Source organism: Pristiophorus japonicus, chromosome 5 (genome assembly GCF_044704955.1).
Source record: "Pristiophorus japonicus isolate sPriJap1 chromosome 5, sPriJap1.hap1, whole genome shotgun sequence".
Taxonomy (NCBI): Eukaryota; Metazoa; Chordata; class Chondrichthyes; family Pristiophoridae; genus Pristiophorus; species Pristiophorus japonicus.
The window spans coordinates 201,984,603-202,012,443 of NC_091981.1; the positions used below are offsets into that span (position 1 = coordinate 201,984,603).

General features: G+C 44.5%; 1 pseudogene; it reads right to left on the reverse strand.

Moving 5' to 3' along the window:
- LOC139264134 (retinol dehydrogenase 11 pseudogene) lies at positions 1-27,841 on the reverse strand (annotated as a pseudogene).

A 27,841-nucleotide genomic window follows, 5' to 3' on the forward strand; every position in this document is an offset into this window, starting at 1 on the left:
TCAGAACATTGCTGTGCCAATCTGTATTGCAGCGCTCAAGTATCTTGCTAATTCAGTCCCCACCATGCCAGGACACAAAGAATCAACAGTCACTTTTATCCCTTCTAGTCTTCTGGCCAGTTCCTTGGCTAGTTTGCTCTGTGCATAGGATTTTGCTGAAAAGCAGCTCTTCTCATTATTTAATTCTTCATAATTATTGTTTCCCACATTGTATACAGCAGAGGAGACATTGATGATATATGAAGGACCTGACTGTTTTATCAAATCAAGCAGTAAATAGTTTAATAATAAATGACCTGAATGATTGACCCAAATTGCAACTTAAACCCATTTATTGTTTTAGAATCATCACCCCAGTATTATTGATCAGAATGTTGATCTGTTGCTCTTCATCTTTGATCTGTTACCAAACTCCGAAATAGATTTGGTGTCAGCCAAATTCAATGTTTTCACTATATTAGGATTTCCAGATTCCTTTATTATTTCTTTAGCTGCAGCTACACCTTTTGCTGTGTCTCTGCAACCAATGACAATCTGGGCTGCTTGCTTTCTCAGGTCTCTCGCATTCTCTTTGCCAATTCCAGTGTTAGCCCCAGTTATGACTGAAGTCTTTCCTTTCAATCCTGTGTCCAAAGACCATTGCTTGTAATTTCCTTGGAACTTCTCCCACTCTGCCTAATTGGGGTTTGCACCGGATGTTTGGCAAAGTAGGAGAACCTCTGAGGAAATTCCTGATGCATTTCCCTCAATTTAGTGCTTTATTTACACCTTTCACATCCACAGGACATCTCAAAGTGCCTCACAGCAATCTCTGAAGGGTAGTCACTGCTGTCATGCAGGAAAACACAGTATCCAATCTGTATTCAGCAAGCTCCGGCAAACAAAAATAGGAATGTGGTGGAAGGGCCCAGAAATTGTCCATCTCAGAAATGGTCTCCATCCATCTCATACAAGGCTAATGGTGGCAAGGGGGGAAATCAAGGCTAGGACTGGAGCATGGACTCCCAAGCCTGGAGTTTCCTCAGCCCTGAGCTGTCAGAGATCCAATGTATGATCTGATGTCGGTATGCCAAGTGAGCTGATACATACCAACTTCCAGAAGAATGCAAGTAGGAGCCAAGAGGGAAAGGGAATCCTAGGCAAGGAAGCGTCCTGGTGTTAGACAGAGCTAATGCCCCCACAACCAATGGATCAGAGCAAAGCTACCACATCCAATTGTGAATGTTGATGAATAATAAGGCAACTAACTGAAGGAGGAGGAGACTCCAGAAAATCCTCATCCTCAACTGTGGTGGAGCCCAGCACAATACAAAAGACAAGGCTGAAGTGTTTGCAAGTGTCTTTGGCCAAAAGTGCCAAGTGGATGCTCCTACTAGACCTCTTACCAGATTCCAGCCAATTTGATTGAGTTTAAATGATATTAAGAGGCAGCTAAGTGCAATGGACACAGCAATGGCTATGGGCCCTGACAATATACCAGTGGTAGTGGTGAAGTCCTGTGCAAAACGTACAGCTATGACACTGGTATCTGCCCAACACCATGGAAGCTCGCCCATGTATGTGTTATCCATAAAAATTAGATTAATCTAACCTGTCCAATTATTTGTTGTCAGCCTCTTCCCAATCATCAGTAAAGAGATGAAAGCAGTCACCAATCATGCCATCAAGTCACACCTACTCATCAATAACCTGGTTACTGATGCTCCAAGCTCCACCAGAACCACTTGGTCTCAGATCGTAGCACAGTTTTGATCCAGACATGGACACATGATCTGAATGCCAGAGGCGAGGTGAAAGTAGCAGCCCTCAACATCAAGACAGCATTCGGCTGAGTCTGCCACCAAGGAGCCCCAGAAAAGTTGAAGGCTGTGGGAGTCAAAGGGAAAACCTTCCGATGACTGGGGTCAAAGTGACGCAAAGGAAGTTGACTGTGGTTGTCAGAGGTCAGCCAACACAACCTCAGGACATCACTGCAGGAATTCCTCAGGGAAACATTCTCTTCGAAACCATTTTCCGCTGCTTCATAAATGACCTTTGCTCTGTCATAAGGTCAGGAATCGAGCTGTCTGCTGATGATTCCACAGTTGCATTCACAGCTCCTTTAATAATGAAACAGCCCATGCCAGCCTTCAACAGGACCTAGATAACATCCTGACCTGGGATGGCAAGTGGCAGGTAATGTTCATGTTGTTTAAGTGCTAAGTAATAACGATCTCAACAAAAAAAGCCCAGCTATTCCCTCTTGACATTCAACAGCAAAACTAGTTCCCCCATCATCAACATCCTGGGTGTCATCATTAACCAGAAGCTTAACTGGATCAGCTATATCAAAACTGTGGCTACAAGAGCAGGGCAAAGTGGCTTACCTTCTGACCCCTCAAAGTGTCTCTACCATCTACCATGTGCTAGTCAGGAGTGTCCACTCATTTGGATGGATGCAGATGCAGCAAGAAACTTGATACCATACAGGAAGTTAGCTTCCAAAGCAGTCCATACATCTGGACTCATTATCGAGTCCTTCCACCACCGGTGTACAATGGTTACAGTATGTACAATCTACAGAATGCATAGCAACAACTTACAAAGTTTGCTTCAACAGCATTTCACTCCCCTGCAAACTCTACCGCTAAGAAGTCATGAGCAGTAATGTCGTGAGTATGCCATCACCTTCAAGTTCCCCACCAAGTCAAACACCATCATTACTTATACATACATCCCCATTCCTTTGTTGTTGTTCGGTCAATATCTTCAAATTCTACACCTAACACATCCTTCTAAACTCCAGTGAATACAGGCCCAGTCGATCCAGTCTCTTCTCATATGTCAGTCCTGCCATCCCAGGAATCAGTTTGGTGAACCTCCGCTGCACTCCCTCAATAGCAAGAACATCCTTCCTCAGATTAGGAGACCAAAACTGAACACAATATTCCAGGTGGGACCTCACCAAGGCCCTGTACAACTGCAGTAAGACTTCCCTGCTCCTATACTCAAATCCCCTAGCTATGAAGGCCAACATACCATTTGCCTTCTTCACCGCCTGCTGTACCTGCAAGCTAACCTTTAATGACTGATGAATCATGACACCCAGGTCTCACTGCACCTCCCCTTTTCCTAATTTGCCACCATTCAGATAATATTCTGCCTTCATGTTTTTGCCCCCAAAGTGGATAACCTCACATTTATTCACATTATACTGCATCTGCCATGTATTTGCCCACTCACCTAACCTGTCCAAATCACACTGCAGCCTCTTAGTGTCCCCCTCACAGCTCACACTGCCACCCAGTTTAGTGTCATCTGCAAACTTGGAGATATTACACTCAATTCCATCATCCAAATCATTAATATATATTGTAAAGAGCTGGGGTCCCAGCACTGAGCCCTGCGGCACTCCACTAGTCACTGCCTGCCATTCTGAAAAGGACCCGTTAATCCCGACTCTCTGCTTCCTGTCTGCCAACCAGTTCTCTATCCACGTCAGTACATTACCATGCGCTTTGATTTTGCACACCAATCTCTTGTGTGGGACCTTGTCAAAAGCCTTTTGAAAGTCCAAATACACCACATTCACTGGTTCTCCCCTTCCACTCTACTAGTTACATCCTCAAAAAATGTCAGAAGATTTGTCAAGCATGATTTCCACTTCATAAATCCATGCTGACTTGGATCAATCCTATCACTGCTTTCCAAATGTGCTGCTATTTAATCCAAAATGATTGATTCCAACATTTTCCCCACTACTGATGTCAGGCTAACTGGTCTATAATTACCCGTTTTCTCTTTACTCCTTTTTTAAAAAGTGGTGTTACATTAGCAACCCTCCAGTCCATACGAACTGATCCAGAGTCGATAGACTGTTGGAAAATTATCACCAATGCATCCACTATTTCTAGGGCCTCTTCCTTAAGTACTCTGGGATGTAGACTTTCAGGCCCTGGGGATTTATCGGCCTTCAATCCTGTCAATTTCCCTAACACAATTTCCTGCCTAATAAGGATATCCTTCAGTTCCTCCTTCTCACTAGACCTTTGGACCCCTAGTACATCGGGAAAGTTATTTGTGTCTTCTTTTGTTAAGACAGAACCAAAGTACTTGTTCAATTGGTCTGCCATTTCTTTGTTCCCCATTATAAATTCACCCGAATCCGACTGCAAGGGACCAACGTTTGTCTTCACCAATCTTTTTCTCTTCACATATCTATAGAAGCTTTTGCAGTCATTTTTGATGTTTCTGGCAAGATTCCTCTCGTATTCTATTTTCTCCCTTTTAATTAAACCCTTTGTCCTCCTCTGCTGTATTCTAAATTTCTCCCAGTCCTCCGGCTTGCTACTTTTTCTGGCCAATTTATATGTCTCTTCCTTGGATTTAACATTATCCATAATTTCCCTTGTTGCCACGGTTGAGCCACCTTCCCCGTTTTATTTTTACTCCAGTCAGGGATGTACAATTGTTGAAGTTCGTCCATATGATCTTTAAAGGTTTGCCATTGCCTATCCACCGTCAACCCTTGAAGTATCATTTGCCAGTCTAATCTAGCCAATTTGTGCCTCATACCATCAAAGTTACCTTTCCTTAAGTTCAGGACCCTAGTTTCTGAATTAACTTTGTCACTCTCCATCTTAATAAAGAATTCTACCATATTATGGTCACTCTTCCCCAAGGGGCCTCGCACAACAAGATTGCTAATTAGTCCCTTCTCATTACACATCACCCAGTCTAGGATGGCCAGCTCTCTGGTTAGTTCCTCGACATATTGGTCGAGAAAACCATCCCTAATACACGACAGGAAATCCTCCTCCACCGCATTGCTGCCAGTTAGGTTAGCCCAATATATATGTAGATTAAAGTCGCCCATGATAACTGCTGTACCTTTATTGCACGCATCCCTTATTTCTTGTTTGATACTGTCCCCAACCTCAATACTACTATTTGGTAGCCTGTACACAACTCCCACTAGCGTTTTCTGCCTTTTGGCATTCCGTAGCTCCACCCATACCGATTCCACATCATCCAAGCTAATGTCCTTCCTTACAATTGCATTAATTCCCTCTTTAACCAGCAACGCCACCCAACCTCCTTTTCCTTTCTGTCTATCCTTCCTAAATGCTGAATACCCCTGGATGTTGAGTTCACAGCCTTGGTCACCCTGGAGCCATGTCTCCGTGATGCCAATCACATCATACCCGTTAACTGCTATCTGTGCAGTTCGTTCGTCCACCTTATTCCGAATACTCCTCACATTGAGGCACAGAGCCTTCAGGCTTGTCTTTTTAACAGACTTTGACCCTTTAGAATTCTGCTGTAAATTGGCCCTTTTTGTTTTTTGCCTTGGGTTTCTCTGCCCTCCACTTTTACTATTCTCCTTTCTATCTTTTGCTTCTGTCTCCATTTTATTCCCCTCTGCCTCCCTATATAGGTTCCCAGCCCCCTGTCATATTAATTTCACTCCTCCCAAATAGCACTAGCAAACACTCTCCCTAGGACATTGGTTCTGGTCCTGCCCAGGTGCAGACCGTCCAGTTCGTACTGGTCCCACCTCCCCCAGAACCGGTTCCAATGTCCCAGGAATTTGAATCCCTCCCTTCTGCACCACTGCTCAAGCCACGTATTCATCTGAGCTATCCTGCGATTCCTACTCTGACTAGCACATGGCACTGGTAGCACCCTGAGATTACTACTTTTGAGGTCCTACTTTTTAATTTAATTCCTAGCTCGCTAAATTCGTCTCGTAGGACCTCATCCCGTTTTTTACCTATATCGTTGGCACCTATATGCACCACAACAACTGGCTGTTCACCCTCCCTTTACAGAATATCCTGCACCCGCTCAGAGACATCCTTGACCTTTGCACCAGGGAGGCAACATACCATCCTGGAGTCTCGGTTGCGGCCGCAGAAACGCCTATCTATTCCCCTTACAATCGAACCCCCTATCACTATTGCTCTCCCACTCCTTTTTCTGCCCTCCTGTGCAGCGGAGCCAGCCACGGTGCCATGAACCTGGCTGCTGCTGCTCTCCCCTGATGAGTCATCCCCCTCAACAGTACCCAAAGCAGTGTATCTGTTTTGCAGGAGGATGACCGCAGGGGACCCCTGCACTACCTTCCTTGCACTGCTCTTCCTGTTGATCTTCCATTCCCTATCTGGCTGTGGACCCTTTAGCTGCGGTAAGACCAACTCATTAAATTTGCTATTCACATCATTCTCTGCATCGTGGATGCTCCAGAGTGAATCCACCCGCAGCTCCAGTTCCACAACGCGGTTCGTCAGGAGCTGGAGGCGGATACACTTCCCGCACATATAGTCGTCGGTGTCCCTGATTTCCCATATGGTACAGGAGGAGCATAAAACATGTCCGAGCTGTCCTGCCATGACTTAACCCCTAGATTAACTTAATTTGGCGACAACAATGCTAAAGGTCACTTATTAAAATAGAAAAGAAAAAGAAAAGCTACTTACCAATCACCAGCTAATCACTTACCCCCTTGGCTGTGACGTCACCTTTCGATTTCTTTCTACTTCTTTTTTGCCTTCATTTGCTTTTAGACACCTATATAAGGTAGCTGACAGAAATGACATTGGAAAATGGTTTGAAGGGTAGCTAATGTAACCCCACTTTTTAAAAAAGGAGGGAGAGAGAAAGCAGAGAATTATAGATCGGTTAGCCTGACATCGGTGGTGGGGAAAATGTTGGAATCAATTATTAAAGATGTAATAGCAGTGCATTTGGAAAGCAGTGACAGGATCGGTCCAAGTCAACATGGATTTATGAAAGGGAAATCATGCTTGACAAATCTTCTTTAATTTTTTGAGGATGTAATTAGTAGAGTGGACAAGGGAGAACCAATGGATGTGGTGTATTTGGACTTTCAAAAGGCTTTTGACAAGGTCCCACACAAGAGAAATTAAAGCATATGGTATTGGGGGTAATGTATTGACGTGGATAGCGAACTGGTTGGCAGACAGGAAGCAAAGAGTAGGAATAAACGGGTCTTTTTCAGAATGGCAGGCAGTGACTAGTGGCATACCGCAAGGTTCAGTGCTGGGACCCCAGCCATTTACAATATACATTAATGATTTAGACGAAGGAATTGAACGTAATATCTCCAAGTTTACAGATGTCACTAAGCTGCGTGGCAGTGTGAGCTGTGAGGAGGATGCTAAGATGTTGCAGGGTGACTAGGACAGGTTAGGTGAGTGGGCAAATGCATGGCATTTGCAGTATAATGTGGATAAATGTGAGGTTATCCACTTTGGTGGTAAAAACAGAGAGACAGACTATTATCTGAATGGTGACAGATTAGGAAAAGGGGAGGTGCAACATGACCTGGGTGTCATGGTACATCAGGGTTGGCATGCAGGTACAGCAGGCGGTTAAGAAAGCAAATGGCATGTTGGCCTTCATAGCGAGGGGATTTGAGTATAGGGGCAGGGAGGTCTTACTGCAGTTGTATAGGGCCTTGGTGAGGCCACACCTTGAATATTGTGTACAGTTTTGGTCTCCTAATCTGAGGAAAGACATTCTTGCTATTGAGGGAGTACAGCGAAAGTTCACCAGACTGATTCCAGGGTTATTCGGGAAGTCCAGTACCAGGGGTCACAGTCTAAGGATAAGAGGTAAGCCATTTAAGACCTAGATGAGGAGAAATTTCTTCACTCAGAGAATTGTGAACCTGTGGAATTCTCTATCACAGAAAGTTGTTGAGGCCAGTTCGTTAGATATATTCAAAAGGGAGTTAGATGTTGGCCCTTACGGCAAAGGGATCAAGGGGTATGGAGAGAAAGCAGGAATAGGGTACTAAAGTTGCATGATCAGCCAATATCATATTGAATGGTGGTGCAGGCTCGAAGGGCCGAATGGCCTACTCCTGCATCTATTTTCTATGTTTCTATGTTTCTAACAGTGAAAAGGGTATTGGCCAAATGATAGTCACACTCATTTTCCACTTCAGGCTGCCTGATTTATGTTTTTGCAACAGGCGGTTGTAAGGCGGGAGAGGAAAATTCAAGCTGTTGTGTATGGTGTTTGCGCAACTTTGTATATGCCTGTATGAGAGTTAGTGAGAAGGGGACTAAGTCTAAGAGCAGAAGGGTATACTAGACCTGAGCTTGGAGAAAGCAAGCTGTTATAGCTTTTTAAAATCTGCTCATGGGATGTGGGCGTTGCTGGCAAGGGCAGCATTTATTGCCCATCCCTAATTGCTTTTGAGAGGTGGCGATGAGCCGCTTTCTTGTACTGCTGCAGTCAATGTTATGAAGGTACTCCTACAGTGCTGTTAGCAAGGCAGTCCCAGGATTTTGACCCAGTCACGACTAAAGAACAGCAATATAATTTCAGTTCAGGATGGTGTGTTACTTGGAGAAGAACTTGAAGATGGTGCTGTTTTCATGCGCCTGCAGCCCTTGTCCTTCTTGGTGGTAGGGATTGCGGGTTTGGGAGGTGCTGCCGAAGAAGCCTTGATGAGTTGCTGCAGTGCATCTTGTAGATGGTACACACAGCAGCCATGGTGCGCCAGTGGTGGAGGGAGTGAATGTTTTAGGTGGTGAATGGGGTGCCGATGAAGTGAGCTGCTTTGTCCTGGATGGTGTCAAGCTTCTTGAGTGTTGTTGGAGCTGCACTCATCCAGGCAAGTACTTCTGCTATCTCGTCTCTATCTTCTTTTAATATGCACATATGCAATCCAAGGGTTTATCCGAGACTCCAGGATGATATGTTGCCTCCCTGGTGCAAGGGTCAAGGATGTCTCGGAGCGGCTGCAGAGCATTCTGGAGAGGGAGGGTGAACAGCCAGTTGTTGTGGTACATGTAGGTACCAACGATATAGGTAAGAAGCGGGAAGAGGTCCTACAAGCTGAATTTAGGGAGCTCGGAGTTAAATTAAAAAGTAGGACCTCAAAGGTAGTAATCTCTGGATTGCTACCAGTGCCATGTGCTAATCAGAGTAGAGGGAGCAGGATATTTAGAATAAATACGTGGCTTGAGCGATGGTGCAAGAGGGAGGGATTCAAATTCCTGGGACATTGGAACCAGTTCTGGGAGTAGTGGGACCTGTACAAAAGGGACGGTCTGCACTTGGGCAGGACTGGAACTGATGTCCTAGGGGTGACATTTGCGAATGCAGTTCGGAAGTGTTTAAACTAATATGGCAGGGGGATGGGAACCTATGCAGCGAGACAGGGCAAAGTAATATGGAGTCAGAAACAGATGGTAGAAAGGTAAAAAGCAATAGTGGAAGGCCGAGTAAACAAAGGCAAGAAACAAAAAGGGCCACACTACATCATAATTCTAAAAGGACAAAGGGTGTTAAAAAAAACAAGCCTGAAGGCTTTGTGTCTTAATGCAAGGAGTATCCGTAATAAGGTAGATGAATTAACTGTGCAAATAGATGTTAACAGATATGATGTGATTGGGATTACAGAGACGTGGCTCCAGGATGATCAGGGCTGGGAACACAACATCCAAGGGTATTCAACATTCAGGAAGGATAGAATAAAAGGAAAAGAAGGTGGGGTAGCATTGCTGGTTAAAGAGGAGATTAATGCAATAGTTAGGAAGGACATCAGCTTGGATAATGTGGAATCTATATGGGTAGAGCTGCAGAACACCAAACGGCAAAAAACGTTAGTGGGAGTTGTGTACAGATCTGTTGTACAGTACTGTTGGGGAGGGCATCAAACAGGAAATTAGGGGTGCATGCAATAAAGGTGCAGCAGTTATCATGGGTGACTTTAATATGCATATAGATTGGGCTAACCAAACTGGAAGCGATACGGTGGAGGAGGATTTCCTGGAGTGCATATGGGATGGTTTTCTAGACCAATATGTCGAGGAACTAACTAGGGGGGAGGCCATCTTAGGCTGGGTATTGTGTAATGAGAGAGAATTAATTAGCAATCTCGTTGTGCGAGGCCCTTTGGGGAAGAGTGACCATAATATGGTGGAATTCAACATTAGGATGGAGAATGAACCAGTTAATTCAGAGACCATGGTCCAGCACTTAAAGAACGGTAACTTTGAAGGTATGAGGCGTGAATTGGCTAGGATAGATTGGTGAATGATACTTAAAGGGTTGACAGTGGATGGGCAATGGCAGACATTTAGAGACTGCATGGATGAACTACAACAATTGTACATCCCTGTCTGACGTAAAAATAAAAAAGGGAAGGTGGCTCAACCGTGGCGATCAAGGGAAATCAGGGATAGTATTAAAGCCAAGGAAGTGGCATACAAATTGGCCAGAAATAGCAGCGAACCCGGGGACTGGGAGAAATTTAGAACTCAGCAGAGGAGGACAAAGGGTTTGATTAGGTTAGGGAAAATAGAGTACGAGAGGAAGCTTGCAGGGAACATTAAAACAGACTGCAAAAGCTTCTATAGAAATGTAAAGAGAAAAAGGTTAGTAAAGACAAACGTAGGTCCCCTGCAGTCAGAATCAGGGGCAGTCATAACGGGGAACAATGAAATGGCAGACCAATTGAACAAGTACTTTGATTCGGTATTCACTAAGGAGGACACAAACAACCTTCCGGATATAAAAGGGGTCAGAGAGTCTAGTAAGAAGGAGGAACTGAGGGAAATCCTTATTAGTCAGGAAATTGTGTTGGGGAAATTGATGGGATTGAAGGCCGATAAATCCCCAGGGCCTGATGGACTGCATCCCAGAGTACTTAAGGAGGTGGCCTTGGAAATAGAGGATGCATTGACAGTCATTTTCCAACATTCCATAGACTCTGGATCAGTTCCTATGGAGTGGAGGGAGCCAATGTAACCCCACTTTTTAAAAGAGGAGGGAGAGAGAAAACATGGAATTATAGACCGGTCAGCCTGACATCGGTAGTGGGTAAAATGATGGAATCAATTATTAAGGATGTCATAGCAGCGCGTTTGGAAAGAGCTGACATGATAGGTCCAAGTCAGCATGAATTTGTGAAAGGGAAATCATGCTTGACAAATCTTCTGGAATTTTTTGAGGATGTTTCCAGTAGAGTGGACAAGGGAGAACTAGTTGATGTGGTGTATTTGGACTTTCAGAAGGCTTCCGACAAGGTCCCACACAAGAGATTAATGTGCAAAGTTAAAGCACATGGGATTGGGGGTAGTGTGCTGACATGGATTGAGAACTGGTTGGCAGACAGGAAGCAAAGATTAGGAGTAAATGGGTACTTTTCAGAATGGCAGGCAGTGACTAGTGGGGTACCACAAGGTTCTGTGCTGGGGCCCCAGCTGTTTGCATTGTACATTAATGATTTAGACGAAGGGATTAAATGTAGTATCTCCAAATTTGCGGATGACACTAAGTTGGGTGGCAGTGTGAGCTGCGAGGAGGATGCTATGAGGCTACAGAGTGACTTGGATAGGTTAGGTGAGTGGGCAAATGCATGGCAGATGAAGTGTAATGTGGATAAATGTGAGGTTATCCACTTTGGTGGTAAAAACAGAGAGACAGACTATTATCTGAATGGTGACAGATTAGGAAAAGGGGAGGCGCAACGAGACCTGGGTGTCATGGTACATCAGTCATTGAAGGTTGGCATGCAGGTACAGCAGGCGGTTAAGAAAGCAAATGGCATGTTGGCCTTCATAGCGAGGGGATTTGAGTACAGGGGCAGGGAGATGTTACTACAGTTGTACAGGGCTTTGGTGAGGCCACACCTGGAGTATTGTGTACAGTGTTGGTCTCCTAACTTGAGGAAGGACATTCTTGCTGTTGAGGGAGTGCAGCAAAGGTTCACCAGACTGATTCCTGGGATGGCGGAACTGACATATCAAGAAAGACTGGATCAACTGGGCTTGTATTCACTGGAGTTCAGAAGAATGAGACGGGACCTCATATAAAGGTTTAAAATTCTGACGGGTTTAGACAGGTTAGATGCAGGAAGAATGTTCCCAATACTGGGAAAGTCCAGAACCAGGGGTCACAGTCTAAGGCTAAGGGATAAGCCATTTAGGACCGAGATGAGGAGAAACTTCTTCACCCAGAGAGTGGTGAACCTGTGGAATTCTCTACCACAGAAAGTTGTTGAGGCCAATTCACTAAAGGAGTTAGATGTAGTCCTTACTACTAGGGGGATCAAGGGGTAAGGCGAGAAAGCAGGAATGGGGTACTGAAGTTGCATGTTCAGAACTCATTGAATGGCCGAATGGCCTACTCCTGCACCTATTTTCTATGTTTCTATGTTTCTATTCTCTCTAAGTTTGATTAGTTTATTAATTATCTCTCTCCTTTCCATCTTAAATGTCTTTATATCCTTTTTGATCTTCTAATGTCATGCCCACTTTGTTAGCTTACCTGGTAAATACTGAGGCAAAGTAACTATTCAATATTTCTGCCATTTTGCTGTCATTATCTGTGATTTTAGCCTATGCATTCTTTCATGGTCCTATCCCTCTCCTGATTTTTATTTTGTAATTTATGTGTCTATAGAATACTTCACTAATTATTTTTATATCCCTCGATAATTAAATTTCATTATTCCAGTTTAGTTTTCCATTTTTAAAATTTCTTTCCTAACTTCTTCATATTCCCTTTTTGATCCTCTCCTTTATTGTCTATGTACTTAGTGTATGTTTTTTTAGTTTCAATGTTATCCTTACCTCCTTAATCATCCATGATGTTTTATTATTGTTTAATTATTGACTTGTTTGTTCTTGTTTTTTAGTGGAATATATTTCTCCTGAACTCTATTGATCACCATTTTAAATATTCCTCACTGCTGTTCTATCTCTTTGTCAATTTTTTCCCCAATTTACCTTCCCTAATTCTATTCTCATCCCCTCAGAATGAGCATTTTCCAATTAATTACTTTGATCTTTGTCTTACTTATGTTTTTCTTCATGATTATTTTAAACCTTATTATGTTATGATCACTATTGCCTAGATGTTCCCCTACATTTACCTATCTTATCTGCCCGGTTCATTTCCCATTTCTAGCTCTAGTAGAGATTCCTATCTTATTGGTTTTGTTATATACTGGATACGAAATGAGTCCTGAACATACTCTAAAAACTCCATTCCTTTTCTCCGTTTACCCACCTCATATTGCCAGTTTATTTGGGGGGATTTGAAATCTACCATGATTATTATTCTATGTAATTTACTCATTTCCTGGATTTACATAATGTTTCTTCAATCACTTTCCTTCCACTATTAGATGGTCTGTAGAATACCCCTATTAACTTGATCGATCCCCTCTTAAACGTTGTCTGATTCCACATGGTCAGGGATTGGATGCAGCGCTGCTACATCACTTTCTTGCAGACTCCATTTTGTGCCTCCAAAGTGAGTTTCCTTTTTCTTATTTTTTGCTTTATTTTCCCTTTTCTCTTTTCAGGCTAAAGGGTTAGAATGCATTTCAAGCCTTTTTTTCAGGCTGTAAAAATTGTTGCCTACCTCTCAACTCCCAGCCCCATAATGGGCCACAAATAAGTGGCCAAATTGCGTTAACTTTAAGAGGAAGCATGATCTCTCCTTCTCCTTCTCTTCCACAATTAGGCTTCCTGCTCAAGGTCAAAGCTATGAACAGTTATGAAAATGAGTTGACCATGGAAAACCGCAGGCAATCCATTCAGTGTGCAGTTGGCTAGCTTTGTGTTAGCAGCCAAACATTCCTAGTACTTAGCTAGGGCTGCAAAATCAGCCCTTAAATTCCTTTTGTTATATATGTAAACCTGTAAATACCTTGTTTAACCACCAGAGGGCTCATCCCCCGGAGTCCCAAGGGATCCCAGAATCCCTTGGGAGCACCTGTACTCAAGGAGGCCTCACAAGTTGGAGAGGCACTCTGGAGACCTGCATAAAAAAAACTAAGGTCACACTTTACTTTGCACTCACAGTATCTGGTCAGACTCTTTATTCAAACATTACAACTGGCGATGAGATACAGATATCGAACCCCACTGCAACAATGCAGAGAACCGTGGGCATCCTGGAGAAATTTTTGGAGGGAGATGATTGGGAAACCTTCGTGGAGCGACTCGACCAATACTTCGTGGCCAACGAGCTGGAAGGAGAAGCGAACGCTGCCAAACAAAGGGTGATTCTCCTCACAGTTTGCGGGGCACCAACGTATGGCGTCATGAAAAATCTGCTTGCTCCAGCGTGTAAGGGGCTCTCGGGGAGTGTTGTTGTGCCTTGGGTGTCTCTCTCTGGGCTTCTGCCCTCACAGCTTATGCCTGGCCTGTGAGGTACCCTGTGTCCACAGCTCATGAAGGGGGTTTTGAGACTCGTGCGTCCCCACAGCTTATGCCTAGCCTGTGAGGCACCTGTGAGTGTCAAACACTCCTAACCCCTTCTTCCCTAGCCTGTGACACACAGTTGAGCATTTTCAAGGCGCTCCTAGCTTCCCTTACACTGTTCTGACATAAGACTCACAATCAGGAGATGTAATACAATAGAACTGAGACAAGGTGATTCCAAGAGGAACTTAGGCTTCCAATTTATTTGACAAGGTGTATCTCAACAAACAGCAATACACCAACAAAACAATCCCCCTAAATCCCACTAAACGAACACAACGAAAATTTTTACACAAGTTTAGCAGTACAATGCCCAACCTCCCACCTTTCCTGGCCTAACTGAGTTGGGAGTTCTGGGGACCAGAGGTTATACTCACTACTGTGCCTTTTGCAGTCTGGTGGTTTGTTTCTTCTATCTTCGGTGTCTTCGGACACTGGTTTTCCTTCAGTGTCGAGAGGCTTGCTGGTTGTTGGATCACGAGAGCAGGAAACCACACGCACTGCGTCAGAAACCCTTTTTTATAGCCAGATTATCCAGTCCGCCTCTCCTGCTGAAATCGATCCTTCCCATTGGTGGACTTTGTGATTTTGAAAAATGCAGCAGTTTTAGATTATTACGGGGTTTTTTTCCACTGATGTTAACCTACTCAAGGTTTGAGTGGGTGTTGATTGTGTTGACCTCCTGTAGCCATTGTGTAGGCCCTTGGGTTGTTTTGGGTTCCCTAGTTTTCTGAAGGTCTGCATAATTACCCTCCAATTCAGTTTTCTCTAACCTACTCAAGGTTTGAGTAGGGGTTGATTGGGTTGGCCTCCTGTAGCAATTCTGTCGGCCCTTGGTTTATTTTGGGTTCCCTAGTTTTCTGAAGGTCTGCATAATTTCCCTCCATAGTGTAAACATGGGGAAGACAATAGCCCGATAATGGCGATGAGTCAATCCCACAGTTTTTGAGCAAGTGCTCTCCCATTGGCTTGAAAGCCCCATGCTTCGGGCTGACTCTGCCTTACCATTGGCCCTCTGGTATCCTCCCCCATCCAATCACTGCTCTGCCAAGGTCAAACCGTCTCAGTTTCAATTCATTGCAGTACAGACAGATCCCACAGCCCTTTTCCTTCTGGGTAAAATGAGGGGGTTTTCATCCTCCCCTACAAGCGAAACCCACAGAGAAATCGTATGATGATTTGTGCACACTGGTCCGGGAGCATCTTAACCTAAAGGAAAGCGTCCTGATGGTGAGGTACCGGATCTACACGTGCAAGAGGTCTGAAGGCCAGGAAGTGGCGAGTTATGTCGCTGAGCTAAGACACCTAGCAGGACATTGTGAATTTGAAGGACATTTGAAGCACATGCTCAGGGACTTCTTTGTACTTGGCATTGGCCATGAAGTAATACTTCGCAAACTTTTGACTGTAGAGACCCCAACCTTGAGTAAAGCCATAGCGATAGCCCAGGCGTTCATCGCCACCTGTGACAATACCAAACAAATCTCTCAGCACACGAGTGCTGCTACAAGTACTGTGAACAAAGTAATGTTGTTTTCAAATCATAACGTACAGGGCAGGCCTCACATTCCTGCAGCTGCATGTCCACAGATGTCTCAGAGTCCACCATCAAGGGTGATGAATGCTAGGCCATTAACACCTTGTTGGCGCAGCGGAGGTGATTATCGTTTCCATTCATGCCGCTTCAACGGATACATTTTCAAGGGCTGTGGAACAATGGGACATCTCCAACATATGTGCAGGTGAGCTGCGAACCCTGATAATCCTGCAAACCACCATGTTGCAGAGGAGGGCAGATCCCCAGTGGATCACGACGAGCCAGAGCCTCAGACCGAAGAGGCAGAGGTATATGGGGTGCACACAGTTACCACAAAGTGTCTCGCGATAATGCTGAAGGTTGAATGAAATGGACTCCCGGTGTCAATGGAGCTGGACACGGCCGCGAGCCAGTCCATTATGAGCAAAAAGACTTTCGATAAATTGTAGTGCAGCAAGGCCTTAAGGCCAGTCCTGACTCTCATTCGCATTAAACTGAGAACTTACACAAAGGAACTGATTCCCGTAATCTGCAGTGCTACTGTAAAGGTCTCCTTCGATGGAGTGGTGCACAAGTTACCACTCTGGGTGGTACCGGGCGATGGGCCCACGCTGCTCGGCAGGAGCTGGCTGGGAAAGATACGCTGGAACTGGGACGACGTCCGAGCGCACTCACCCACTTTGTGTGCCCAGGTCCTAAACAAATTCCCCTCGCTGTTCGAACCAGGCATCGGGAAGTTCCAAGGAGCAAAAGTGCAGATCCACCTAATTCTGGGGACGCGACCCATCCACCACAAGGCGAGAGCAGTACCGTACATGATGAGAGAGAGGGTGGAGATCGAGCTCTACCGGCTGCAACGAGAGGGCATCATTTCGCCTATCGAATTCAACGAGTGGGCCAGTCCGATTGTTCCAGTCCTCAAGGGAGACGGCACCATCAGAATCTGTGGTGGTTACAAAGTAACTATCAATCATTTCTTCCTGCAGGCTCAATACCCACTACCAAAGGCAGACGACCTTTTTGTGATGTTGGCGGGAAGAAAGACATTCACGAAGCTGGACTTGACCTCGGTCTACATGACGCACGAGCTGGAGGAATCATCGAAGGGCCTCACTTGCATCAACACACACAAAGGCCTCTTCATCTACAACAGATGCTCGTTTGTGATTCGATCAGCCGTGGTGATATTCCAGAGAAACATGGAAAGCTTACTCAAGTTAGTCCCGCATATCGTGCTCTTCTAGGATGACATCTTGGTTATAGATCGGGACACAGTCGAGCATCTGCAGAACCTGGAGGAGATTCTTAGTCGGCTTAATCATGTGGGCTCATGTTAAAATGCTCGAAGTGCGTTTTCCTGGTGCCTGAAGTGGAGTTCCTGGGGAGAAGAATCACGGCGGACAGCATCAGGCCCACCGATTCGAAGGCGGAGGCAATCGAGAACGCACCGAGGCCACAGAACGTGAAGGAGCTACGGTCGTTTCTAGGACTCCTGAACTACTTTGGTAACTTCTTACTGGGTCTCAGCACACTGTTAGAACCGCTACACTCTCTATTGCATAAAGGAGATGAATGGGTATAGGGTAAAAGCCAAGAAAATGCCTTTTTAAAAGCTAGAAAACTGTTATGCTCAAACAAATTGCTTGTATTGTATGATCCATGTAAGCGTTTGGTACTAGCATGTGATGTGTCATCATACGGTGTCGGGTGTGTACTGCAACAAGCTAATGAATCTGGGAAATTGCAACCGGTTGCTTATGCATCCAGAAGTCTGTCTAAGGTTGAGTGGGCGTACAGCATGATTGAAAAAGAAGTGTTAGCGTGTGTTTATGAAGTAATGAAAATGTATCAATATCTGTTTGGGCTCAAATTTGAATTGGAAACTGACCATAAGCCACCGATATCCCTCTTTTCTGAAAGTAAGGGAATAAATATGATGCATTGGCCCGCATCCAGAGATGGGCGCTCACGTTGTCCGAATATAACAACGCCATCCGCCTCAGGCCAGGCACAGAAAACTGTGCCGATGCTCTCAGTAGGCTGCCATTGCCCACCACAGGGGTGGAAATGGCACAGCCTGCAGATTTAGCTGTGGTAATGGAAGCATTCGAGAGTGAGCAATCACCTGTTACCGCCTGAGAGATTAGAACCTGGATGAGCCAGGACCCCTTACTGTCCTTAGTAAAAAAACTGTGTGCTTCATGGGAGTTGGTCCAGTGTCCCATTAGAAATGCAGGAAGAAATAAAGCCGTACCAGCGACGCAAAAATTAAATGTCTATACAGGCAGACTGCCTTCTGTTGGGTAATCGGGTAGTGGTACCAAAAAGGGCAGGGACACTTTCATTCGTGATCTCCACAGTACCTACCCAGGCATTGTAATGATGAAAGCGATAGCCAGATCCCACGTGTGGTGGCCCGGTATCGATGCGGACTTAGAGTCCTGCGTGCACAAATGTAAAACATGTTCACAGTTAAGCAATATACCCAGGGAGGCGCCACTAAGTTTATGGTCTTGGCCCCACCAAACCGTGGTCTAGGGTCCATGTTGACTATGTTTGGGAAAAATGTTCCTAGTTGTTTTAGATACGTACTCCAAATGGATTGAATGTGAGATAATGTCGGCAAGCACGTCCGCTGCCACCACTGAAAGCCTGCGGGCCATGTTTGCCATGCATGGCCTGCCTGATGTCCTTGTGAGTGACAACGGGCCGTGTTTCACCAGTGCCGAATTCAAAGAGTTCATGACCCTCAATGCGATCAAACATGTCACATCTGCCCCGTTCAAACCAGCATCCAACGGTCAGGCAGAGAGAGCAGTGCAAACAATCAAGCACAGCTTGAAGAGGGTAACTGAAGGCTCGCTGCAGACTCGCCTATCCCAAGTCCTGCTTAGTTACCGCACGAGACCCCACTCGCTCACTGGGATTCCACCCGCTAAACTGCTCATGAAAAGGGCACTTAAGATAAGGCTCTCGTTGGTCCGCCCTAATCTACACGAACAGGTAGAGAGCAGGCGGCTTCAACAAAGTACATATCATGATAGCGCAAATGTGTCACGCGAAATTGAGATTAACGATCCTGAATTTGTGTTGAACTATGGACAAGATCCCAAGTGGCTTCCCGGAACTGTCGTGGCCAAAGAGGGGAGTAGGGTGTTTCAGGTCAAACTTTCAAATGGACTCATCTACAGGAAACACTTGGACCAAATCAAACTCAGATTCACAGACTATCCAGAGCAACCTACATTCGACCCTACCTTTTTTGACTCCCCAACACACACACCAGTGGCAACCGACACAGCGATTGACCACAAAGCAGTACCCATCACCCGCAGCAGCCCAGCAGGACTCACCACACCAGGCAGCCCAGCAAGGCCAGCTGCACAGCAGCCCAGCGAGGGCCCAACAAACTACTCACCAAAACCAGCATTTGCACCGAGACGATCAACCAGGGAAAGAAAGGCCCCAGATCGACTCTCCTTGTAAATAGTCACACTATAAACTTTGCGGGGGCGGGAGGGTGTGTATATGTGTAAATTTGTAAATACCTTGTTTAACCACCAGAGGGCTCATCCCCTGGAGTCCCAAGGGATCCCTGGAATCCTTAACCTGTACTTAAGGAGGCCTCACAAGCTGGAGAGGCACTCTGAAGACCTGCAATAAAAGACTAAGGTCACACTTTACTTTGAGCTCACAGTATCTGGTCAGACTCTTTATTCATACATTACACCTTTCATACTAGGAACTAATTTCAGGTAATGTGGTGGTAACCAAAAACTGACCCTTATCCACATCCTCTAGTCAATCACATGAGAAGTAATCTGTATCTGATCTCTTAACTATTTCACGTGTTTTGTGTAGGATTCCTGCTTACTGTTGGTTACTGCAGAGCGACAGAGATCAGGTCCCAGTGGTAAAAGCAATGGATTTTGATGCTTTAGGGCACTAAAGCTCAATATTAGAAAATGCTGACTTCTGAGAGTAAGGGACTGCATAATAAACGACTTTCCTGAACATGGCTGCCTACCACATTATAGTGACCTGGTTTTTACTCGTGTTTTTTGTGCAGTAACCCTTTGGAGCTCAACTCCCTTACCAGCAAAATCCATTAGACAGTCAAGAGGTTTTTTTAAATAGGTAATGTATGAAACTAATAAATATTACAAACTTCTGCTCCAGTGACACTATAGTTAATGGGAATGTTCCTATTTTATTTATGTAGAAACTTTACAACTGACTTTGAGTAGAAATTTCAAACTGTTTCATTGTTCCCCTCCAACTTCAACATGATCTACTTTAGGGCAGTACTTTGTAAATGTTACAAAAGCAAAATACTGTGGATGCTGAAAATCTGAAATAAAAACAGAAAATGCTAGAATTACTCAGCAGGTCAAGGAGCATCTGTGGAGAGAGAAACAGAGTTAACGTTTCAGATCGATGACCTTTTGTCAGAACTTTATAAATGTTACTGTACAGACTCCTCCATAAATATTGACACACTCCTGGTAGGGAGCACTGTTATAACTTCCTAAAGAGGTTATCAGCAACTTTTATTCGTGAAAAATGACAGAAGTAACATGCTAGTATGTCAACAAATACAGAAAAGAATAGAAAAATATAGACCCGGATACTGTAGTGTGATACTAACATAGAGGCTTTAAACTGTTTCAAATAAATGGGGTAACGCTTCCACTGAAACAGTGGGGAGAGGAATTTCAGTTGAATTCATAAAGTCTCCCATGGTATAACTTCAGGGATAAAGAATAGAGAATGTTTGAGACAGTAGGGCTGATAATGCAGTGTGCTGCATCTCAAATACTGTATAGGGCACTCTTTTATCAGGCATTGAGGCCTAAGGCTTGATGTTCTGAGCACAGGACAATGTGGTTGAGAAATGTCTTCGTGCTAATAGCCTGTTTACCACTATACCAATTCAAGGCCCCAAATTCCACACGAATTAGAGGGCTTCCCCATAACTTGGCTGGAGCACCTGTGCAACACTCTAATTGTTCAGTGTCCAATTGCAATGGCCATTTCAGGGGAGGCCAATCAAAAAAAAAAATTTTGCTCCTGTCTTTGAAAGGGTCATGAAAACCCAAAAATGTTGTGAAAAAATAAATGGCGATATTATACAGCCCTTCTATTGCTTTGAGTGATATTTCAGGCTGCCACATTTGTATCTCTCTCAGCATGTCATGAATTGAATGCTGGGAAAGCTGTAAATTATTTAAATGAGAAGACCTCACGTTATTATGCAAGGTCAGCTCATTTGGGTGCCTGTTCAGTGCTGGGCTTACATTGTCAGCCCTGCTGTGTTTGCGGTGAATGGCATGGCCAAAAAGATTTTAAAAGCTTCGCACTAACTCCTTGTATGCAACAATTTCAGTTCTGAAAATCTATGATTCAGGATTTTGCTTAGTGAATTATCTCATGACCTCAGGATATCCCAAGGTCATGAAGTAATGAAGTAATTTTTGATATGTAGTCAATATCGTAATGTAGGAAATGCAATAGCCAATTTGCACACAGCAAGGTCCCACAATCAGCAATGTGATAATAACCCGATAATCAGTTTTAGTGATGTTGTTTGAAGGATAATTATTGGCCAGGACACCGGGGAAACTTCCCTCACTCTTCTTTGTAATAGTACTGTGGGATCTTTCACAATGTAAGAGTGCTTCCAAATGTAACTACGGAGAAAATCCGTTCCTCAAGATTCTAATGATTATGGATAAGACACTTTGTCAAGCAATACAAAGCACAAAAGTTCTCATTTTGTGAGATGGGTAAATTGAAGCTTCACATAGAAACATAGAAAATAGGTGCAGGAGTAGGCCATTCGGCCCTTCGAGCCTGCACCACCATTCAATAAGATCATGGCTGATCATTCCCTCAGTATCCCTTTCCTGCTATCTCTCCATATCCCTTGATCCCTTTAGCCGTAACGGCCATATCTAACTCCCTTTTGAATATATCCAATGAACTGGCATCAACAACTCTCTGCGGCAGGGAATTCCACAGGTTAACAACTCTCTGAGTGAAGAAGGTTCTTCTCATCTCAGTCCTAAATGGCCTACCCCTTATCCTAAGACTGTGTCCCCTGGTTCTGGACTTCCCCATCATCGGGAACATTCTTCCCGCATCTAACCTGTCCAGTCCCGTCAGAATCTTGTAAGTTTTTATGAGATCCCCTCTCATCCTTCTAAACTCCAGTGTATAAAGGCCCAGTTGATTCAGTCTCTCCTCATATGTCAGTCCCTCCATCCTGGTGAATCTTCGCTGTACTCCCTCAATAGCAAGAACGTCCTTCCTCAGATCAGGAGACCAAACTGAACACAATATTCCTGGTGAGGCCTCACCAAGGCCCTGTACAACTACAGTAAGACTTCCCTGCACCTATACTCAAATCCCCTAGCTATGAAGGCCAACATACCATTTGCCTTCTTCACCGCCTGCTGTACCTGCATGCCAACTTTCAATGACTGATGAACCATGACACCCAGGTCTCGTTGCACCTCCCACTTTCCTAATCTGCTGCCATTCAGATAATATTCTGCCTTCGTGTTTTTGCCCCCAAAGTGGATAACCTCACATTTATCCACATTATAGTGCATCTGCCATGCATTCGCCCGCTCATCTAACCTGTCCAAGTCACCCTGCAGCCTTTTAGCTTCCTCCTCACAGCTCAAACCACCACCCAGTTTAGTGTCATCTGCAAACTTGGAGATATTACACTCAATTCCTTCATCTAAATCATTAAAGTATATTGTAAATAGCTGGGGTCCCAGCGCTGAGCCCTGCGGTACTCCACTAGTCACTGCCTGCCATTCTGAAAAGGACCCGTTTATCCCGACTCTCTGCTTCCTGTCTGCCAACCAGTTCTCTATCCACATCAGAACATTACCCCCAATATCATGTGCTTTGATTTTGCACACCAATCTCTTGTGTGGGACCTTGTCAAAAGCCTTTTGAAACTCCAAATACACCACATCCACTGGCTCTCCCTTGTCCACTCTACTAGTTACATCCTCAAAAAATTCCAGAAGATTTGTCAAGCATGATTTCCCTTTCATAAATCCATGCTAACTTGGACCGATCCTGTCACTGCTTTCCAAATGCGCTGCTATTTCATCTTTGTGGGAGGTGCAACGAGACCTGGGTGTCATGGTTCATCAGTCATTGAAAGTTGGCATGCAGGTACAGTAGGCGGTGAAGAAGGCAAATGGTATGTTGGCCTTCATAGCTAGGGGATTTGAGTATAGGTGCAGGGAAGTCTTACTGTAGTTGTACAGGGCCTTGGTGAGGCCTCACCAGGAATTTAATAATTGATTCCAACACTTTCCCCACTACTGATGTCAGGCTAACCGGTCTATAAATACCCGTTTTCTCTCTCCCTCCTTTTTTAAACAGTGGTATTACATTAGCTACCCTTCAGTCCATAGGAACTGATCCACAGTCGATAGACTGTTGGAAAATGATCACCAATACATCTACTATTTCTCTGGCCACTTCCTTAAGTACTCTGGGATGCAGACTATCAGGCCCCAGGGATTTATCGGCCTTCAATCCCAGCAATTTCCCTAACACAATTTCACGCTTTATAAGGATATCCTTCATTTCCTCCTTCTCACTAGACCCTCGGTCCCCTAGTATTTCCGGAAGGTTATTTGTGTCTTCCTTCGTGAAACAGAACCAAAGTATTTGTTTAATTGGTGCACCATTTCTTTGTTCCCCATTATAAATTCACCTGAATCTGACTGCAAGGGACCTACGTTTGTTTTCACTAATCTTTTTCTCTTCACATATCTATGGAAGCTTTTGCAGTCAGTTTTTATGTTCCCAGTAAGCTTCCTCTCATACTCTATTTTCCCCCTCCTAATTAAACCCTTTGTCCTCCTCTACTGTATTACAAAATTCACCCAGTCCTCAGGTTTGCTGCTTTTTCTGGCCAATTTATATGTCTCTTCCTTGGATTTAACACTATCCTTAATTTCCCTTGTAGCCACGGTTGAGCCACAGTCCCCGTTTTATTTTTACTCCAGACAGGGATGTACAATTGTTGAAGTTCATCCATGTGATCTTTAAATGTTTGCCATTGCCTATCCACCGTCAACCCTTTAGATATCATTTGCCAGTCTATTCTAGCCAATTCATGTCTCATACCATCGAAGTTACCTTTCCCCAAGTTCAGGACTCTAGTCTCTGAATTAACTGTGTCACTCTCTATCTTAATAAAGAATTCTATCATATTATGGTCACTCTTCCCCAAGGGTCCTCGCACAACAAGATTGTTAGTTAGTCCTTTCTCATTACACATCACCCAGTCTAGGATGGCCAGCCCTCTAGTTGGTTCCTCGACATATTGGTCTGGAAAACTAATACACTCCAGGAAATCCTCCTCCACCGCATTGCTACCAGTTTGGTTAGCCCAATATATATGTAGATTAAAGTCGCCCCGATAACTGCTATACCTTTATTGCACGCATCCCTAATTTCTTGTTTGATGTTGTCCCCATCCTCATTACTACTGTTTGGTGGTCTGTACACAACTCCCACTAGCGTTTTCTGCCTTTTGGTATTCCGTAGCTCCACCCATACAGATTCCACATCATCCAAGCTAATGTCCTTCCTTACTATTGCATTAATTTCCTCTTTAACTAGCAACGCCACCCCACCTCCTTTTCCTTTCTGTCTATCCTTCCTAAATGTTGAATACCACTGGATGTTGAGTTCCCAGCCTTTGGTCACCCTGGAGCCATGTCTCCGTGATGCCAATTACATCATATCCGTTAACTGCTATCTGCGCAGTTAATTCGTCCACCTGATTCCGAATACTCCTCGCATTGAGGCACAGAGCCTTCAGGCTTGTCTTTTTAACACCCTTTGCCCCTTTAGGATTTTGCTGTAATGTGGCCCTTTTTGCTTTTTGCCTTGGGTTTCTCTGCTCTCCACTTTTACTTTTCTTCTTTCTATCTTTTGCTTCTGCCCCATTCTACTTCCCTCTGTCTCCCTGCATAGGTTCCCATCCCCCTGCCATATTAGTTTAACCCCTCCCCAACAGCACTAGCAAACAACCCCCTAGGACATTGGTTCCGGTCCTGCCTCGGTGCAGACCGTCCGGTTTGTACTGGTCGCACCTCCCCCAGAACCGGTTCCAATGCCCCAGGAATTTGAATCCCTCCCTTCTGCACTACTCCTCAAGCCACGTATTCATCTGAGCTATCTTGCGATTCTTACTCTGACTAGTATGTGGCACTGGTAGCAATCCTGAGATTACTACTTTTGAGGTCTTACTTTTTAATTTAGCTCCTAGCTCCCTAAATTCGTCTTGTAGGACCTCATCCCGTTTTTTTACCTATATCATTGGTACCTATATGCACCACAACAACTGGCTGTTTACCCTCCCCCCTCGACCATGGCAGAGATATTTCTGTGCTGGACACAAAAGGGAAGGCCCTTCCTTCTCATTGTAATAGAGAAGATGCCTGGCCAACAATAACATTGGTTCGGAGGTTTGTGGAAATTGTCAAAGCAGCAAGTATTAAAGAGCTGCTGTTCACCATTAAACGGAAGCAAGTTTTTACTGAGCCAAAGTAGCTTTTTTGTTCACAGAAAACTTAGTGATTCCGTGCTCAAATATTTGTCTGAAAGGAGGTAAATGTGACATATTCCTCTATTTGAGGAGGGCATCGTGTAAGTTCTGCTTCAGGAGCTGCAGCAAAGGAGGATAGCCATCCTTGGTGCTGTGGTGCAAACTCATGGATAAATGTAACCCATGAGAAAAATAGAGTCGTCCAGATCATTAGCATCTGTAACAAATGAAGAAGAAATGTGTTGGAGTGCCAAAGTAAGTATCCCAACATAGCTTACGTTTTTACTATTGAGGCAGCAAGGACGTGGTATGAATGTAAGCTTAAACTATCTCCGGGTCATAGCGAGCAAAACAGAGATAACCGTTCCGCTTTACATAACATTCTTTCATTGTTCAAAAGATTTAGGTTGCACTTCTAGTGGAGCACACTGAATGGCATGCACTGAAACATATAGGTGTTCAAATTCTGAACTGGTATTGCCATAAAAAAGAGCATAATGCCTTGTACATGTGGGCTGAAATTGAGTGCCATCTATAATTCCATGCATTTTTGGCAAGCCTGCCACATGGTAAAATATCGGTGAACTCTCCAGCTGCTGCCTCCTTTTCACTGCAAAAGCTACGAATGAATTTTCCCCCAGTAAACACATCATCTGGTTTATGCAGGTATGGACAGCAGACTAATTGATTTGGCGGATGTCCTAGTGGTGGTCTGGCAGGATGAGGTAACACAGAAACTTACTGCATTGGTGACCTTCGTGGCTACAGGAAAAGCCATTCCAGTTCTTGGAAGTTGTCTTGAGTCAATGTGGAGGAAATTGCACAGCTCTGTCACAGCCAATCTAACGCAGCATAAGTGGTGAAGACAGACATCCTCAGACATGCCCAGGTATGAATATTAGGATCTATAAATGCTAGTTCAGAGGTACTGATGGATAAGAACATACCTCCGAGGTGCTGTCACTCCTACATGTAACACCTCCTACGTGAAATTCCCTCTTGTGCAGTGCACTGGGCACACCCAATGAGATTCTCATTCACAGCACTTTGCTGCTGTTTTGTAATTTGAAGCTAACAAATAAAAATAATGCAGGAAGGTCTTAGATACAAAACAAATATTTTTGCAAAAGTGGTAAAGAGAACAGGCAAAGAAAAAAATTGAAGTACAAAAATACATTATATACACCCCCGCTTGGGTGCCGGACTGCTGAACCCCTCCCTGGTGGCCCAGTGGACTCCACGGAGACTTCACTAGGCCTTGCAGCGTCCCTCCCCTTTAAGTCATCATCGCTGCACTGACCTTGGACACTGCCCCGATCCCGCCCCAATACCGCCCCAATACCGCTTCCAACAGCTTCTAAAGTGCTCCCACCTGTGACAGAGACTGTGGTTCTCGTATTGGACTGTACAGCCACTCATGTTAAGAGTGGAAGCAAGTCTTCCTCGATTCCGAGGGACTGTCTATGATGAAAATGCTGGAAGGCGGTGTCAGAGTTAAAAAGAAAAATTTTCCAGCTCCCGCCGGGCGCTAAATTTCCAGCTAATTCGAAGTGCCTCCCTGATTTGTCACTGAGGGCAATATCGGCCCCTTGATATTTGCATGCTCACAGCAAGGCTCCACATTGATGGTGGACCCTCATAAAATCTACTCTAAAGAGTTAATGTAAAACTGAATTTGAATTCAGAGATCTGTTTTATCCACTTCTAGGGCATCATCAGGTTTTTCAAGCTGCAGCACTTGGGTTTAAAAATTTGAATCTCTTCTGCGCTAAGGCAATCAACATATCATCAGAAACCAAGACACCTCCTTCCATAACTGGACACATTTTGAAGCAGTCAAATGGATTGAAATTTTCTGAACTCAGATCAGTTTAAGACTTAGGCATACCTGCATTGGTAAACATGTGATTAAATTATCCCCACTGAGGAATCAACCCCTCATCCGGGCTTCTAGATAAGAGGTCTCCTCTTCCTTAAGAAGGATTGCATTTTCCAGTTAACCCCAGCTCACTGGTTGAATTGTTGGTGTTTAAATCCTCTCGACCTCACAACCGCCTCCATTCTGTCTGTTTGATATCAAGGCCTGGATGATCCAGACTTTTCGTTAATTGAACATTGTTTTCAGCTTCTGCTTAAAACTCTGCATATTGGACATTGGCTCTATCCTCCTACCAGGATGAGCTAGACTGCACACAAACTGCACAATATGTTTGAATCAGAGCTAAGCTACAATCTCATATCTTATCTACTGCTAACACCACTTCCACAATATTACTTGCAATCACTGCTACCTTACCCCACTGCTGCCAATGTCACATCAGGACTCTACTTCTCCAATACCCTCCTTGTTGTCCTCTCAACCTCCACACCCCATAATCTCCAGACCATATAAAACTTCCACTCGCATTTTGTTCTGCACTAAGCCCTCTGACCTACCTTGGCTCCCATCTCCCAACAGGTCAAATCTAAAATCTTCAT